We start from the raw sequence: 12,440 nt of genomic DNA on the forward strand, positions 1-12,440 counted from the left end.
ACTGTACTCCTAACTCCTAGAGCCCGTGAGTGTAATAAAGTCCTCATTTCAGGCCCCTAACTTTTGCAGTGGTTCGTTATGCAGCAGGAGTAGCAGAAACACTGAGTTGTGAACAATGAGAAATGACAGACAGGCAAAGAGCTGGGCGTGAAGAGCCCAGCACATACAAATGTCCTGAGGCGAGACCAGGCTTGGCCTCTTGAGAAATAAGAAGCCCCTTATCACAGGCTGTGTAGAAGAGTCAGCATTTTATTCTAAGTGTTACAGGAAGTCATTTGGGGGGTTTGAGCAGGTCAGAAACAAGCTGATGTATGCTTTAAAAAGACTCTGCAAACATGCCAAGTGTTGCTAACATATGGAGCAACTGGAACTCTTGTCCACTGCTGATGGGAGCCTACATCTTCTAAGAAAGAAATGCCATTTTGGGGGTCAGGCAAATTGTCCAGTGTGGTCCCCAGAAGACCCTGGTTGTGAGGGGCAGGCTACCATCCCCAGCTACTCCCTCAGCTCTGTCCCAGTGCTCGTGGTGCTTCTCCCACTTCCCTCAGAACCTCCAAACTTCCCCCCCCAGGCCATCAGTGGGGCCAAGTGGTCTGCCTTTCCCTCACCTTCCCGCCTTCCCCCACACCTTCTCCCTCACCAGTAGCCCAGGTGAGTAGCTTCGACCTTCACCTCTCGGCTTTGGTTGCTCACCTGGACTATGGCAATAGTCTCCTCCTGAGTCTGCCTGCTTCTACCCTTATGTATTTCCTGGTCTCCGTACAGCAGCCTGGGGGAGTTCTGTAAATAACCTTGTATTTGAAGCAAAATGTTCACAAAGAACAGTGCCCATGTCATAAGCGTATGCCTTGGCAGCATCTCGCAAAACGAACTTATACTCATGTCGTCAGAGTCCCAATCAAGAAGCCAAGGAACATGACTGGCAGTCCAAAAGCCACCTGTAGCCTCTTCCAGTGACTACCCCGCGTCCCCAAGGGTAACCATTGTCCTAGCTTCCAACAGCCTAAATTAGTTCAGCCTGTCAATTTATTGACCCATTCTACTGCTAATAGGCACTTGTGTAGTTTTTGAGTTATTTTGTTTATTTGTTTGTTTGTCTGTTTTATAGGTAGGGCTGTAATCATATATTGCCCCTGAGGGAAACTTTCTTGAGGCATAAGGTGACACATGGCAGAAAAGAGCCAAGAGACTGGCAGATAAATGGAGTTGGAGCCCTGATCACATCACACCTGAAGTCCATCCAACTGTCACATTAGTCAGTTACTGAAATCATTATATCCCTTTATTGTTGAAGCCAGGTTGAACTGGATTTTCCATCATGTGCAGTGGAAATCATTCTAACTGCTTCATTAGGCTAAGAAGGAAATGGCCTTGAGGAGGTGGAAGGAATGCTGCAAAAGCATATATAGGATTGGCAGATGTGAAGAGCCTTCGATCAAGGCAAACAGGAAAAAGGGTATGTGGGTTCATTCCAAGACCAGAGCACCACTAGGAAGGGTGAAAATTTGAATTATAGTTTAAATATTCACCCCCATCCCTCTCCCTCTGTGGTTTAGAGTATACTACTGCCTCTCCCCAGTTGATGGTGTGCTGGACCACGTGATTTTGTTTGGCCAATGAGATGTTGGCAAATTCTGTGAGAAAGGACTTAAAATGTGCTGGGGTGGCCAAGTTTGGCCTCTTGTGCTTCTGTCGTCACCATGAGAAAAAGGTGCTCCAGGTAGCCCAACGGTCTGACAAGGATACACACGGTGCAGATCTGAATCCAACCTGAATGCTGTAGATCTGGGGAGTGGTTTGTTACACAGCAGGATTACAATAGCTGACTGATACATAAGGCAAGAGGAAGGATCTAGAAGAACAGGAGAAATTCACCTAGGAGGGTAGATTCGTTTGCTAGGGCTGCTGGAACAAAGTTACCACACACTGTGTGGCTTAAATAACAGAAATGTATTATTTCACAGTTCTGGAAGCTAGAAGTTTGGTCTCAGAGTCAGCAGGGTTGGTTCCTTCTGAGAGCTGTGAGGGAATGTGTTCCAGGCCTCTTGGCTTGTAGAAGGCCATCTTCTCCCTATGTGTTCACATCCTCTTCACCCTGTGTGTGTCTGTCTCTACCCAAATTTCCTCTCTCTATGAGAACACCAGGCATATTGGATTGGGGACCCACCCTAATAACCTCACTTTAACCTGATGACCTATATAAAAACCCATTTCCAGGGGCGCCTGGGTAGCTCAGCGTCTGCCTTCGGCTCGGGTCATGATCCCACGGTCCTAGGATCAAGCCCTGCATCGGGCTCCCTGCTCAGCGGGAAGCCTGCTTCTCCCTCTCCTGCTTCCCCTGCTTGTGTTCCCTCTCTCACTGTCTCTCTCTCTGTCAAATAAATAAATAAAATCTTCAAAAAAAAAAAATAGAAAATATAAGAACAAATAAAGAAAACTAAATCAACCATATGTCCAGACATAAGCACTGGTAACAATTTTATGTCTTTTCTGTCCACCTTTTATACCTTTTTTTTTTTTTTACTAATGAGATTCTATTGAATATACAGTACAAAGCATTATAGAACAATCAGTTCTCCAAAAACGTGATGTTACCATTCTATTTTGCTTCCCTCACTTTTTTTTTTCTAATTTAACAATATCATGTAACCGCTGTGGAAAATTTGGAAACTACCAGAAAAGCACAGAAAAAGAAATATAAATGACCTCTAATTGCAAGCCAAGGATTTGCCACGGGTAGCAAAGCCCCATGTTCCTTTTCAGAATTGTTTTTCTGCACACATTGCGCAGCAATGGTTTCTGATAAGATCACCCCACCACATTCCCAGGTACTCTCTACCCAGAAGGGGGAAAGGTATTTCTGGTGGGACCTCTCCCCCAACTCCCCCCCCCAAGCTGCTGAACTCGAAGGGCAGCCTCTGGGGTGGGAAGGCTCCGTGGGGGTCTGGCTAGAGGCGCTGGCTGGCGGGGGGGGGGGGGGGGGGCATTGGGGGGGCCACCCCCACCCCCACCTACCCCAGGCCCCAGGGCCTTTTGTGTGCCCCAGGCCTCCCGCAAAGCCAGCCGCAGAGGCCTGGTGTACTTTTGTAACCTGATCACCTTCATCCCTATGTCCCTGCAGGTTTCCTTAACAAGGCCAAATTTATGTCCCCCAAAGGGAACCCAAGCTGTGGAGCTGTCCTCTTCCCCTGCCCGGAGCCCACTCACCACCGCCGCCACCACCACCCGCCCCCTGCCAAAGCCACAGGGCATTCAGGGGGTCGGGTGGGCTTTGATAAAACCGATCAAAGATCAAACCGAAGCCGTCCCTGGTGTCTGGTCGGAAATTCCACCTCTCTGAGCTCTGGGGACACAAGACAGGGAATCATAAACAGGAAGCATTGCCACTGTGCCTAGTGGAAGGCAAGTGGGGCTGCTGGATGAATTCAAGTTTGCAAAATCCAGAGCCACTGGGTGAATGTTTGGGGCCACCCTGGTGGGTGGGTCGTGGTGTTGTCAGGGGGCTTCCAGTTGTCATTTCTACCTGGATGGTGTGAGGTCAGGGTGAAGGCGGGGGATTGTGATGCTCGGCTCTGCCCCCCAACCAGGGGAGGTAGGTGGGCAGTGCCAACATCCAAACATGTCCGAAACGGGGGTAACCCCACCCCGAAAGCCCAGGATAAATCTTTGGTGGCAGGAAGCTGGCCCCCAGCCCAGAGCCACGGGAAGAGCTAGCTGAAGCCACCACAGCTGTGACGAGGAAGACCGTCTCGAACTCAAGCCTCCGGGAAATGCCTTCCTGGAGTCACAGAACACAGGAAAAATCAGTTTCCCGGCCTGCCATACAGTTCCTAGAACTCCGCCTCTCAGGAAGTGATACTTCCAGTAGCATTCCACTCACTCCCCAACAGTGGGTGGGCAAAAAGTCTGGTGGTGACCGGAGGTGAAGAAGAGGGACATCATGGGAACAGCCCATGTTTCATGGGGAAAATTCCCAAAGGAGACATCCCTGATGGAGTGGGATGTGTTTGGACACCCGCCTCCAGCCACGCCTCTAGCCAAATCCCGCCCGACCAGCAGGATCCAGATTTGTCACCAGCTCCCTCCTGAAGCCACTCAGAGCGTAGAATCCAGGTATCAGAACCGCAAAAGATTTCAAGCATTGCCAGTCAAGGGTTTCTCAAAGTGTATGTTAGGAGAACCAGTCAGATGTACAGAGGAGTTCCTTGGTCAGGTGACTCTGGGAAACACAGTACAGTAGGGTACCATGGTGATCCCAATTCTTTGCCCCTCCGGGAATCGATGCCCTTTGCCAGGAAGCTCTGTAGTGTCCTCCCACTGCAGGCGGGGACACCTGTCCAGCCCTGGGCCTGTTGGCCAGTATCATGCTAGCAGGCCTGAGGGAAGGAGGCTTACAGTGAGCTCCCATGTTGAGGCTAGTTCTCTTCAGCCATCACGAGAACGTGTTCAGGTAGCACGCAGGAGGAGGAGATACAGGCGGGACAGAGCAGACCGGCCGGGGCCATCCCACACAGGACCAGCTTAGGTGGCCCTCCAGCCAGGCACCCCCAGACACGGGAGCGTGCCCAGCCAATCCCCAGCTGATTCTAGACCCGTGAGCCATATATATGGAATGTGGTAGGGCGTTGAGGTTTCATAGTGTTGTCGAAGCAAAAGACAACTGATACAACATTGCATACTAGAACTCTCCAGAGACAAGTCACAAAGCACTTTAGTTACAGTAAAGGCCCTGGGATGTTCTATATAGTGAAGGAACCTGTTGAATTTTGCTGAATCCAACACTCCCAAACTCATTTGCTAATGGAACACTTTGTCCAAAGAAACACCTTAAAGAAGCAATGTTCTGAGAGATATACAGCAGGAAACACGAATGAAGGCATGCCCCTCATTTTATACATGAGAGAACCAGACCCAGAAAGGGGGCTGTCCTGGATTCTGGTCACAATTTCTTCTCTCGGGGAAAATACCACTTGCTTTAGGCAACAGTGGCCTCTCCCTCTACTGAATTGAGGTCTGAACCACACATGAGAGTATTAGCTGTATGTTGTTTTCTGATTCAATGAAGTTTTATTGAGGACCTACTATGTGCAAACAACATAGGACTGTGTTTTCTTGGTGAAAGCCAAGCCTAGCACCAGGATCACCAAGAAAAGACAGAGTCCCTATCTTTAAGCAGTTTTTGGTCAAGTGGAGGTGGAAGGCTCAGAAAGAGATGCTGATGACCCAATGGGAGAAGAGCCATGAAGGGAAGTGTTGGGTGGTATTGGGTATGAGGGATAGGGAGGTGACATACATATCAGGGAAATCTTCCTGGAGGAGGTGACATGTGAACGGAGTCTTGAGGAATGAGTAGGAGTTACCTACATAAGGAAGATGAGCTCAAGGGGACAGGGTGGGATAATGGCATGGGCAAGAGCCTAGAGGCAGCAGGAGTGCAAGCGTGACTGAGCGGAGCTGTGCTGGTCAGGGGTCAGTGCCGAGACTAAAAGCCACTCCAGGTAGTTTAAATAGAAAGGGATTCCTGGGGTGCCTGGATGGTTCAGTGGGCTAAAGCCTCTGCCTTCAGCTTGGGTCATGATCCCAGGGTCCTGGGATTGAGCCCCACATCGAGCTCTCTGCTCAGCAGGGAGCCCGCTTCCTCCTCTCTCTGCCTGCCTGTCTACGTGTAATCTCTGTCTGTCAAATAAATAAATAAAATCTTTAAAATATATATATATATAAACAGAAAGGATTCCTTATAGGGTGTTAAGAGGCTTACAGGGTTATTTGGAGGCCTGAAGAGACCCACACAATGCCGAGTTTCCAGAAGAGTCCCCGAAAGCCACCAGGACCAGCTTGAGAACCATGTGGCCTCAGCCACAATCCACATAAGCAAAAGGCGTGCTTCTCTCCCTCTTTAACTGAGATCTGAAGTCAAATTTTACACAAGAGCATCCAATCGGCTAACCCTCATCGCAAGGAAGTCTGCGCGATGTACCGTGTCGCTGTCTAACGGAGGGCGAAGTAGATGCCCAAAGTCAATCCAGCGTGTCTTTCCCAAAATGCACTTAAGGAAAACAAATTCAGCACATAGTTAGGACTGATATTCCCAGAAATATTCTTAGCTCTTATGGCCTCTTTTTTTCTGTCTCCCTCATGGCCCCTTGCCCCACTACAGAGCACGCCATAGGCGCTCATTAAAGACCTCCAAAAAGCCAGCCTCCTCGCTGCTTGATCTCTGGGGAGGGCAGGTCTCAAGATGGATAAAGGCAACCTTTTTTTTTTTTTTTTTTTAGTCTTGCCTGGAATAAATTGCTACTTTCTTGAACACACAGAAGGATGTATTATTATGAAGGTGTTCTGTATTATTACCAAGAACAATTATTCAGAAGCCAGAAGCCTAGAGCTGACGAGGTTATATTCTCTGAGGAGAAATTCCAGAAACCATTACTCATTAACTTTTTTGCCCGTGAAAATAACCTTTTCCTTTCCCTGCGTGGCTTTCTACCCAAGGAAGGACTCAGCCCTCCATGGTGGCACCACACTGGTGAGCCAATGACCAGGAAGGCGGTGGTCTCCACTCTGATGCCAAAGCCAGCAGGCAGTCACCGGATGGAGCCTCGCTGTGGTGCTCCACGGAGGAGGACTCACAAAATGGCACGTGGGCTTGGGAACACCTCGCCCGTGTGTTTCCACCGAACTCCCACGATCACCCCTAGGAGTGAATCCCCCATCTGCCCAGGCTTTTCTGGCGGCCACAGGTCAGGTGGTATGGTGCTCTCCTCACTGTCCAACCAGACCCCTCGCGCTCTGCCCTGATACCGGGAAGACGGGGCCTCTGGAATCAGACATCTGTCCAAACCCCACAGGAAGCGCGGCGGGCCTAATTAATTAATGTCTGTGGAACACCTGTACAGCCTCAAATGAGAGGTGCGAGGCGACCACAAGCCCAATTAATTAGCACCATTGATGGAGGCTTCCGGCCCCCCTCCTCTTCCATTCCAGCCGCCTTGCCCTGTCTCAGGGCAAAGTCAGGCCGGCGGTGGTGAAGGGGCCACTGAGAGGCCAGAAGAGGATCCCACACCACAGGGCCACCAGCCCTTGGCATTCCCTGGACGTTTTCTGGACACGACCTTTTTCCTCAGAGACAATGGCTGTCTTCCTCAGAGCCTCTGAGCTTCTTCCTCAGATTAAATTCCTTCTCCCTCAGACGGGAGTATGAGCACCAAGCCAGGCCACTGACCTCAAACTCCCGCCCCTGCTCGAAGCGGCCTGGGTCTCCTAAAAATGTCCGCAGAGGCCGAGCCCTCCAAGGGCCGCGCTTCCGCTCCCCGCGGATAAACGCCAAGTTCTGACACCTACTGAGTTCTCTGCTTCCGACCTTCTCTTTTTCTCCTCCACTCTCCGCTGTCACGGCTCAAGGGGAGGGCAGGAAGGGAAAGGAGAAAATGGACATGAGGTTGGGGGAAGGAATGTCTTATTAAAGCAAAGCACGTATGCAATCATCCATCAACGGAGCGTGGGAAATCAAACGGGGGCCTATTTCACATCGGATTCCTTGTACCTTTTATTACGTAAAAGATTGCTGCGTGTCTAATTGTCCAGCACAGACTTCAGCCGGTCCAGCTCCCTGCGCGTAAGTTCAAGGCTGCCGTGATGTTCCTTGGCTCGTGGGTCACCAGAGTTCAGCAGGCCTGGCGGCTAGCACAGCTGGGACCTGGGGCATCAGGGAAGCTGGAGGCGAGAGCGGTAAGGTCAGGGTCTGTGCGGCCCGGGTGTGCATGGCACTGACGTCACCACCCCTCCCCAAAACCAGTCTGAGGCCTCCTCACCCGGAAAAGGGGGGCACCATTCAGCTCATAAGAAAGCTGTAAGGCTCAGGGAGCGGGGGCCGAGCTGACGAGGTGTTGGGTTGTACGTGAGCTCTCCTCAGGGCGACACTTCCATGCACAGGGACCCCTAGTCCCCCTTCTCTTTTGGCCACAAGCCTCTCTCCTCCTCAGGTTCCCCACCCCCAGCCCCGCATCCACCTCCTGTTTTTCCCTCCGCCACCAGCTGTTTTCCTGTCACCGGGGAGGATGAGGACAAGCCTGGAGCCACGCACAGTGGCCCAGGCAGGCACTCCTACCCCTCTGGGTGACAAGAGGGTTGTTTTCCTTACCTCTCCTGACCTCAGAGAGCAGGGGCCTCCGGCCACATGGCTCGGGCAGGGGAAGGGCCTGGGCCTGCTGGCCTTGCAGGCTGGGGAGAGACACGCTCAGAAATACCGAGAAAGGAACTGTCAGCCTTCATTATTAATACCCAGTGTTAATATTTAATGTCAGAAAACTGCAACTCCCTTCTCCGCACAAGTCACGCCAGCCAGAACTCTTCCGTCTCCGTCCTCACAGCCGCACGCCAAGACCAGCAGAGCAGTCCAGGTTGAGTTCAAACGCGAGGTGCGAAGTGAATTCTAAAAAAACAAAAGTAAAACGACATAAGACTAAGAAACTATTTCACGGCTCTTGAAATCAACCTTGCTCTTTAAACGTCTCTAGAACTACGCGTTGGAGCACCAGAAACTTTCGAAACAAGGCCAAGCTTACGTGTAACCTTTAAGCTAGAGAAGGGTTTTGATCTGTGCAGGGTTTTCGTGCTGTTGACGTCGCAGACGGATTTCTTAATGGACATCCCGAGATGAATTCAGGGATGGAGCGCTGGGCTGGCTCTATTCAGCAGAACATGAGACTCTTGATCTCAGGGTCGTGAGTTCAAGCCCTACATTGAGCACAGAGTTTACTTTAAAAGAAACTAACCCCCACCCCCAAAAAAAAGGAATTGAAAAAACAGGAATATCTGCCACCGAGGCAACCGATTAACTCTTACCAACCAAAACCAGCATGTTTCTGGGGCGCCTGGCCGGCTCCGTGGGTTAAGCGGCTGACTCTTCATCTCAGCTCAGGTTTCAGTCTCAGGGTTGTGAGTTCAAGCCCCACGTTGGGCTCCATGCTGGGCATGGTGCCTACTTTAAAAAAGAAAAAAAAAAAAAAAAGGTTGTTTCTCAACCCGGGGCACACTGTCAGTATCTGGGAAAGGACAGTCCTTTATTGCACAGGGCTGTCCCACACAATATCCCTGCCCATTCACCCCGTATGGGCCCCTGATGTCGTGATCCTCAAAAACACCGTTTCCAAACCCCCCTAGGTGGTAGGCAGTGCAGCTCTGGGTTGGGAGCCCCTGATCCAGGTGCACGGGGCTATCAAGGTGGGATTTTCAGTGGGCAATGAAGGGGTCTTGCCTCTACAAGGTGAGCTGCAGGGTATCTTGCTCTGGTGCCCACCCCACTGAGACACCAAGCCCACCAGCCCGACCCCAGGGCAGTGGCCTCCGCCCTTCTTGGCCCAGAGTGGCCTGCCACTTCCATCAGCGCTTGGGGAGTGGCTGCGGTATGCAAAGCTTTCATCTCTAGAACTTCAAAGAACAGCCTCAGAAAAAAAGCCCAGGGCACAATTTTCCAGGATCCAGGAAACCAGATGAGTCACCTGTGCCTTCCTCAGCTGGAACCACATCTACCAGGCCCACACCTCACCTTGCCACCAACAACTAGCAGGCTTTCTTAAAGGTTCTATTACCAGAGCCAGGTTCCTGACTTGGTCAGGGAAGTCATTTCAAAGGATAGAAAGAGAAGAGATGGGCGCCTGGATGGCTCAGTGGGTTAAGCCTCTGCCTATGGCCCAGGTCACGATCCCAGGGTCCTGGGATGGAACCCCGCATCGGGCTCTCTGCTCAGCAGGAAGCCTGCTTCCCCCTCTCTCTCTGCCTGCCTCTCTGCCTACTTGTGATCTCTGTCTGTCAAATAAATAAATAAAATCTTAAAAAAAAAAAAGAAAGAAAGAGAAGATGACTGAATTTCAAGGGACTATTCTCCCTACTTTGTTGTCTATAGGACTTTATAGAGAAATGATTTATATCCAGTAAAATGCAGACATCTCAAGTGTGCAGCTTGACAAATTTTTACAAATGTACACACTCAGGACACCTAGGTGGCTCAGTCAGTTAAGTGTCTGCCTTCAGCTGAGGTCATGATCCCAGAGTCCTGGGATGGAGCCCAGAGTTGCGCTCCCTGCTCAATGAGAAATCTGCTTCTCCCCCTGCCTGCTCCCCACTTATGCTCTCTTGCTCTCCCTCTCTCTCAAATAAATAAATAAAATACTTTTTAAAATGTACACAGCCACATTCCTTATGGAGTCTTAAGGTACATAAAAATGAAATTTTTAAAAAGATTTTATTTATTTATTTATCACAAGTAGGCAGAGAGGCAGGCAGGTGGGGGGGGAGCAGGCTCCCCACTGAGCAGAGAGCCCGATACAGGGCTCGATCCCAGGACACTGAGATCATGACCTGAGCAGAAAGCAGAGGCTTTAACCCACTGAGCCACTCAGGCGCCCCATAAAAATGAAATTTTAATTAAAACACACACACACACACACAAGCTGGGATAGATGACACCAGATGTCGGCAAGGAGGTAGAGCTGTGTCTGATTGGAGTGGAAACTGGTACAACCACTTTGGAAAATGTTTTTTTAACAAAGTTGAACAGAAACCTACCAGATGACCTAAGCATTCCTCTCCCAGATGCCTCCCTGGGAAAGATGGAAATACAGGCACACAAACGTTCATGGCAGATTCATCCGTAAGAACCAAAAACTGGAAACAACCCAAATATCCACAAACGGATGAGTGATTAAACAAATTGTGGTATATCCACACGGTGGGGTACAACTCATCAGTAAAGGGAACAAATACACAAGACGAATAAATCTGAAAATAATCACGCCTAGTAAAAGAAGCCAGAGAGTGCATACTGCATGTTTCCATTTATATTAAATTCTAGAAAATGCAAGCTAGTCTACAGTGACAGGAAGCAGATCAGCTGTTGCCTGGGGATGGGGAACAGGGAGAGGCAGGCAGGAGGGATCACAGAGGGGCACGGAGAAACCTTGGGGGGCAGTGGATATATTCATGATCTTGATTACAGTGATGGTTTCATGGGTGGACGCATATGTCAAAACCGATCAGATTGTATCATTTAAATACATGCAATTTATCGGATGTCAATTAGACCTCAAAAAAGCTGTGTTTTTTTTAAATGTGTGTTTCACTGTACAAAAATTATACTTCCCTTATTTTAACGCTGGAATTCTCTACCACTCTCCCCTCGGAACACAATCACATACAAGTAGAGGCCATGAGGTTCCACATATCCTCTCGTCTTTGGGATCAGGCAGGAGAAATCCTACTTCAGGCTCAAGGCTGTATGGCTTAAGCGTGGCTCTTCCTTGTACCTGGGGGTGAAGGGCACGTCATAACCACACGATCCTTCCTGGGGTTAGCCAAGTACAAGGCACGCGTTTCTACCTTTTCCTCTCTCTGATGCTTCTGGTCCTCCTCCTTCTCGGGTGACTATTCACGGCTGGGGCACGGCAGGAACTCTACACCAGCAACCAAAATACTACACCGTGACAACTTCATCTCTTAATTACAGTAAACATTTACATAATGCGCGGGCCCAGCCAGTGCAGAAAGATTCGTTAATGCAGAAACATGCCCTTTAACCATCCCGTTTTATTACACAAACCCCCCAGAGACCTGAGCAGCCCACGATTTGCAAAAGATGATGCAGAAATTGGCTGAGATATTAAGCCCCTTTCCAGGTGCAATTAAAAGTGAGACAGAGAACCGCCTGCTCGCCCAGATAGATATTTTCTTCCTTCTGAATTCACACTGTAAGGATTCCGGGGACCTAGCTGCTGTCGGAATGCTAGCATTTGCCGGAGCCGGGGCTTTGCTTTTATTCTCTTCTTCCCCTTCGCCATTTCTGAATTGACAACCCGGCAGGTGTTGCTGGGAGGTCTAATATTTCTGCAGCCGTCCAAGCACAGGGGTTTATTCCAACATTATGAACATTCTGCTTGCTTCGAGCCTTTGATTCTTTCAAACAGACCCTCTCTGGAGAGACCAACTTTAATCACATTTCCTAGAGCCAAACCCAGCTGGCCTGGGGAGGGACAGCCCAGGCCAGGCTGAGAGCTGGTGAGGATGCACAGGGTAGCAGGGCCGGCTCCCTGCTAGCAAGAGGATTTAGGCCAGTGCACAAGGTGGGGGGCAGATTTGGGGAAAAGTCAAACTTGAGTTTCCTCCCAGCTCCCCCGACCTCCTCTCCATCCCCAGCCTCTTCCTGGTTGTGTGAACTTGGGAAAGTGACTCTGGCTCTCTCTGTAAAGCAAGGACAATGGTTCCTCCTTTGCCAGGATGTGGCAGGCTTCAGGGAGGGGACTCTGTACAGAGTCTCCAGCAAGGTCAGGGCCACACACGCGAGGCTTGATGGCAGCTCAGATGTCCCGTTATTATTTTCCTACCACCGGTAGTATGATCGCCACACTCCTCAAACTTTAGGCAGCCGGAGGGATCTCTCGTGCCCA

At 50.1% G+C, this 12,440-nt stretch overlaps 1 long non-coding RNA gene across 3 annotated transcripts in view; it reads right to left on the reverse strand.

Moving 5' to 3' along the window:
* LOC106006055 overlaps positions 1–8,900 on the reverse strand; it is a 45,214-nt gene extending 36,314 nt beyond the window's left edge. For 2 of the 3 annotated variants that reach the window (XR_006609493.1, XR_001179902.2), the window contains exons 1-3: positions 8,845–8,900; positions 8,565–8,736; positions 7,544–8,431 (exon numbers count right to left, since the gene is read on the reverse strand). This is a non-coding gene — a long non-coding RNA (uncharacterized LOC106006055). The remainder of the gene's footprint in view (positions 1–7,543; positions 8,432–8,564; positions 8,737–8,844) is intronic. The other variant, XR_001179903.2, reaches the window with a different exon arrangement.
* Between the last annotated feature and the right edge of the window lie 3,540 nt (positions 8,901–12,440).

This window comes from Mustela putorius, unplaced genomic scaffold (genome assembly GCF_011764305.1).
Source record: "Mustela putorius furo isolate JIRA1106 unplaced genomic scaffold, ASM1176430v1.1 tig00003836_pilon_pilon_pilon, whole genome shotgun sequence".
Taxonomy (NCBI): domain Eukaryota; kingdom Metazoa; phylum Chordata; class Mammalia; order Carnivora; family Mustelidae; genus Mustela; species Mustela putorius.